This window comes from Salminus brasiliensis, chromosome 13 (genome assembly GCF_030463535.1).
Source record: "Salminus brasiliensis chromosome 13, fSalBra1.hap2, whole genome shotgun sequence".
Lineage (NCBI taxonomy): Eukaryota > Metazoa > Chordata > Actinopteri > Characiformes > Bryconidae > Salminus > Salminus brasiliensis.
In genome coordinates, this window is record NC_132890.1 from 543,829 (window position 1) to 550,169 (window position 6,341).

A 6,341-nucleotide genomic window follows, 5' to 3' on the forward strand; every position below is an offset into this window, starting at 1 on the left:
TCGCCGTGCGAGTGTTTAGAGTTGTGACCTGCTCATCCTCTGTGCTCGAGATTCTTGTGTCCATCAGTTTTTTGCCTTTTCTGAAGTGAGTGAAGAGAACGCTGAGCTTGTTGGCCGGTGTGGCATCGCAGGTTGATCAGGCAGGGCTGCTCTTGCTGTAGTCAGTGATAGACGCATGGCTCGCCACATGCTTGTAGTCTGTGCTCTGTTGAAGTGGTCCTCTACACGTTGTCTGTGGGTGTCTTTAGCCTTTTAAAGCCTTTTGACCTGACGACACTATATGCAGCAATGTCTGCAGATGAATCACAAGAGCTCACAGCACTTCATGGCTCAATAGGCCAGAACCACTGCCCTTCAGCTTTGGCCAAAAGTTTATGAAATAAGATATTTACAATATACTGTATTTAGATGAGAGACAAAGAAAAACCCACACCTGAGTATTAGCAAGTGTTTGGACCACCACAAGCTACCAGAGCAGCTGTATTGACATACACTGTGTCCAAATACTTGTGGACACCCATTCTAATGAATGCATTCAGCTACTTTAAGTTACACCCATTGCACCATGCTGCACAGCATTGAGCTGTGGAGAAGTGGAGGAACTGTGTTCTCTGGAATGATGGTGGAGGAGCTCCATCCAGTACTTTTGGGATGAGTTGAGGAGTTGGGGATGATGAAGTGGGGTGGTGATCATCATCCAACATCCTGACCTCACCAAAATCTACCACAAATCTAGTAGAAAGTCTTCTACTCTGGACAGTAGAGACAGTTACTCCAACAGAAGCAGGATCAGCTCTTTTTTAATGAATGTGCAGGTGTCCTAATACTTTTGTCTGTATAGTGTATATTATTTATGACTTTCTCTCATTTAGTGTCTGATGATGGTGGTGCAGAGTGCTCTATGCTCCCTCATGGCCTTCATACAGTAGTTCTCCTTTTCTCCCATGGTAGACTTCTGGAAGCTGAGTTTCAGAGTAAATCTCGGAGTAAGAGTTCCACCACTGACAGAAAGGAAGTTGAAAAGCCTCTGGCTGTGCTTCTGTGTTTTCTATTTATTTTCCATGTTGTTTCTCTGATCTCCAGAGGACGAGGAACAAAGCCCTTCAATTTTTCTCCCAAACTGCGACCCCCTTTACTCAGCTCACTCAGTCTTGTCTCAGTATTTGTGAGATGATGTGAGTTGTGTAGCTGTTTATTAGGCAGACCTAGTAGTGTGCAACACCTCCTCTGCACTTTGGGTCACGACCTGGGCATGGTCACGTGATGCTGAGGAAACACTTGTGCTTCCTAATCCTTGGTCCTATCCACTTCCCTGCTCAGTTTAGTGATTTCTGGTGGTTGGTGTGGCGCAGCAGATAACACCACTAGCTGCCAGTGAGCTATTACACCCTGTGGGAGACCAGGGTTCGATTCCTGGTTTGGGTGACTGTGCTGTGGGCAAGACTCCTAACACTATATTGGCAATTGACAATTTCTTCACTGTGAAAGACCTGCTCTAGCTAATCCAGACTCCACTGAAAAGCTTCCCTCCATATTCGTTTTAAAAATTGCTTTCAAATACAAAATGTAATGTGTGGATCTAGTGAGGGGTGCAGCTGTCTAAGTGTTGGTCCTAGCAATAAGAGATTCCGGGTCGTTCCCAGCAATGTCACAGCCATGCGTGGCTAGGAGTTCCAACAAGCACAACTGACCTCGTTCTCTATAGCTGAGTTGGATGGCCCTCCCTCTCCCCCATCCCTCAGTGTGATTTTAGCGTCTGTTAATAACAACTGCAACCAAACACTTCCTGTACTTGGAGTTTATTCTTTAGAACTGTAGAAGATTCTGAGCCGCACGTCTTTGTCGAATAGACCATTATACCTTCTTTTTCATTAATGCATAGACAGTAGTGTTAAATGGCTTCCGGTCGTGTTGTAATCAATGGCTGAGGCTACTGCCCTTTCCTTACCAAACACACTGACCAGAGTTTCCATCCAGTTTAAACATGTTCAGCTGAAAAACTCTGTCCACCATGTCTCAATGAATGTGTCCACTGCTGCTCCATGCAGTGGTAAACAGGTCCCTGCGGCAGACATGCAGGGTCACATTAGTGCTTTGGCCAAGACAAACCAGGCTTTTGTCCGTGCTGGAGGGACTTGGAGAGACTTCCAGACATGTTAACTGTCCTCCTGTTGGCTCTGCTGGAGCCCAATGACGATTTTTAGGGAGTCTGAAGACCGGTGAGTGCTCTATTAAAAGGTGACTGTTTGCAGTTGTACCAACCATTAAAGCATGGTGGCGGTAGTGAAATGGTAGTGTAATAACATGGAGCGCTTTGCTGCTTCAGTGTCTGGACCCTGTCTTCCCAAAAGTTGAAATATTGACTCAGCTGACAGAACATTATTCCAAAAGAAAGACCCAAGGCGTCAAGATTAGTGGCGAAGTGAGACTGGCTATTATGGTCCTCTTGGCTAGCAGTGGTTTGCACCTTGTAACTTCCAGGTCTGCCACAGATTACGCTTGTGTGGCAGCCAGTTTTGCCTGTGAAGACCCAGCCATCATAAGTTCTGTAATGGTGCCTGCAAATGTGGTAGAATCTCTCAGCAGAATTAAGAAAAGCCAAATACTGATTGGTTTCATGAGCCATGTCCAGCTGGAGTAGGTACATCCCATCTAATCACATTTGGTTGATTGTTTCTTTTGCTAGAATGAAAATGCTTATGTTTGAAACTCTCTCTCTCGTACCTCAGAAAGGAGCCCTGGCTCTGTAACAGTAGAAACTAGAGAACAATTCAGATCCAGAAAGCCCAAACAGTTTACTTTCTTTTTTCCCTCTAACAACCATGACCCTGTTCAGACCGTCTGGAGTTCTTACATTTTTAAATGGTGTATAACTTTGAGTTACATGGCCACATGAGTAATCACAGTATTGGAGAGTGAGTGTACCCAGTGGGTACTGTAGCAATAAGAGGTATTTTTCATTACTATGATGATATATTACATGGCAGTCTTTGTTCAGTGCTATTCGTTTTGCTTAATATTTAATCATGTTTTAATGGAAATTTCAGCTGGGAGAAAATTCAACCTTGGTTTCTTAAACAATTTGTTAAAAACTTATTCCACTGTCATCAAACATAGAGAAAAGCAACCAGAGCAGCCCAAACTGTCCCCTGGAGGAATCCTGAAGGTTAATATGTGCTTGTCTGCCAGTAGTTTCTTTATTCACAGATGAATCTCTTAACTCCTCCTGACAGTGATGCTCTCCTCACTGTCTTGGCGGCGACCGTCCGGTGGCACAGCTGTGGTAGAGCCCTCTGGCTGTGGCTGGGCCATGTGTGCTGAGATGTGATTTAAAGATAAAGCAAATGATTATTGACAGACGCTGAAGAAGGTCATTATTCCTCCATAATGTGCTTCATTTGGCGGCTGTAGAGGGATTGATTCTCTGTTATGCTGTTAATGGAGTCCACATTGCATTGTAGTGGAGAATTCTGCTTGGTTGGGTTTGGTCTGTGGAGCTGGATGTGAGGTATGGTGCAGTATTATTTAATACAACACCTATCCGATCATTATGTTTCGATTAATAATGCAGCTCCACAACCAACAGTAAACAGCAGTAAAATCACTAGTTTAGCACTAGCTTCTAAAATCAGACTAAATTTGAAACTGATTTACTTTGTTTGGAGCAACTTTTTAACCAACAACTCTACTTTTAATCTCTAGCGTTCAATCTCTTAAAGTCCAGTCTGACTGACCTCCCTGACCATTCAGCTCCCAGCTCCTTTACAGCTCCGCAGTTAACATTTAACAGAATAACTACCACACTCTTTACCTGCTGCTCTGGGAGCCGCTTGTTGGTGCTGTGTCACATTAACAGCGTGACTCTGAGCTAATGCTAAGCTGAAGTTTTCTTCCTGCTCAAGCTTTCCTTTATACCTTAAATAATGCAGCAGCTCCGTTCTGTGCTAGAAATGTACCACTGTAACTGCAGCACTATTTAAGGTGGAATGGAGAATTAGAATTAGGACCACCTTTAGCTTTTGTTTTGGCTGCTAACTGGTAACATCACCACACTTATCAGTTCAAATAAAGCTGTTTTTTGATAATTTCTTTTAATTATGCCAGATGGCCAGATGATACCTGATCCATTAAAAATGCCTGGCCTGGATTGAGTCACTGGATCAAATTTGAACATCCCTACTCATTTACTCATGTACTCATTTAATATATAGAATATTTACCCTACTGCTGTAATAGACTCTCTAATGTATGAGCCTGGTTAGTTTACAGTGTGTGTTTATTGTAACACCCTGGACTCTACGTTTACACCATCACTGTGACTGAACCAGTAGAGAACCAGCCAGACTCTCGACTATGGGAGCAGCAATGAATGAATTGTCACTTTGAGGGAACTGTTTCTAAATTGCTTGGAAATTGCACCCAGAATAGTGTCCTTTAGAGGGACCTGGGAAAGCTGTGGAAATTGGGTGTTTATCCATTTTAGACTTGAGATGATGGTGTTTAGAACATTTTAGCAGCTTTTTTCTCATATATTTGCATATTTAAGAATCAGCATACAGTTTATCAACAGAGCCGTTGTCTCATAAGTATTTCAGAGAGTACAGAAGTGAATAGAATATTATTTCTGTTAATATTAGTTAATATGTAATGAAGGTCTCAATTGGTAGCCCAACTGAGATCCAGAAAGTTTTGTCCATGAGTTCCATCTTGGCTCTACATATGCCCACCGCCTAAAAGGGACCCATGTGAGATTAGGATGAGCTGCAATGGTAGGACTCATTTGGAGCCCAATTGGCCCAACTGGGTCTCAGTAACTACACATCTATACGCACACTCAGAGCCCATGCCCACCTGGAACCCACCCAATGTTGGCTGGAGAGGTTGGGCTGTTGTCTGTTTTTTTGTTTTGGGGTGGTGGTGGAACAATTGCCTGAAGCCCCTCCTTCCAATCTCTCTACCTTGTTCACATGTCCATGACAAGTCTTCACAACCCTCCACCCCCCACCGTCACCTCCCTTTTATCTCTGATATCTCTCATTCCTGGCTCCAGATATCAGAGAGGAGGAAATGGCTTCCTACCACAAGCAGAAGTCAACTGAACTCCAGCCCAAAGTTCTCAGAGTTCCCTCCCCTCTCTTCAGTCTCCTCCCAAATCATCAAACGCTCATGGCATGGTCCTAAAAGTATTTACTGCTACCTCCACTAGGGGTCCTCTGTGCGCTATACCAGACAACACATCCTATTTATTCTGTAGGTAAGGGCTACTCAACTCCATGTGTGTTCCAGAGCGGATGCTCCAGCCTAGTTCATAGAGAGGCTATTTTGCCCAGCGATCTTCACCAGTAATGACCCTCTGTGGGACAACACCACCACTTATTAGGTAATATCTCACCCTGATCCCCAGAGTCTTCAGGTTCTTATATTCCTTTCTCCTCCTCTCTCACTTCACTTCAGCTCTGATGGAGACTCTAATGTCAGGCTCTTGGTGTGATGGTGGCCGAGGTCGTTCAAAACAAATTCACACTTCTCAAAGCAACCACCAACTGTGGTGATCAGTCAGGCACAGGCTTATAAAGGCTCAGGATTCCAGCTCAGATGTGGTGTACTGATCCCAGATATAAGGAGATTATGTTAGCATTCTGGTATTAGTACAAAAATGTGTTATTAATCATATGTGGTTTATAGAAAAAATTTCCTTAACATATTAAGGAAATAAATCCTAAACAATATCTAAAGTGAAAAAACTAGATCTAGTGTTTCAGACTGCCCAGTGGCTGACAGTGGAGCAGCGGGTGTAGTGGCCCTGCAGTGGTGTAGCTTTTGTTTTCTGGCAGAATTCAGATGAGATATCATATAGCACAGTTAGGATTGCTAAATTCTAGCACTCTAGCTAAGTGGCCATGATAGCATTATAGAGACTTAGACTAGTCAACTAGGCTGACCAGACGTCCTCATTCTTTACTGGACATGTTCTCTTTTTCATTGTTAGCTTTTGTTTCTAAACATTCTGTGTGTGGATCTGTTTTAAGCCCCGCCTTCTGACCACACCTATTGTTCTACATGTCCTATATATACATGTAGCCATTTATCAAACTGCTACCCACCACAGCCGATTGGCCACAGCCTAAAAATGCCTGAACTCAAATGTAAATAAACACAAATTAGTTGAATTTATTCTGACAGTTTCTTTTTTTATGTATTTCATAATGTTTTAATATTTTTACTAAAGCTGATTTAACCTTGGCTAAAAAGTAAATCTACCCTTGGTATCTACTGACCTCCAGCCCTTGTGCACTAATGCAAACTACATGTTAGGACTAGTGTGTGCAGGTGGGGTTTAG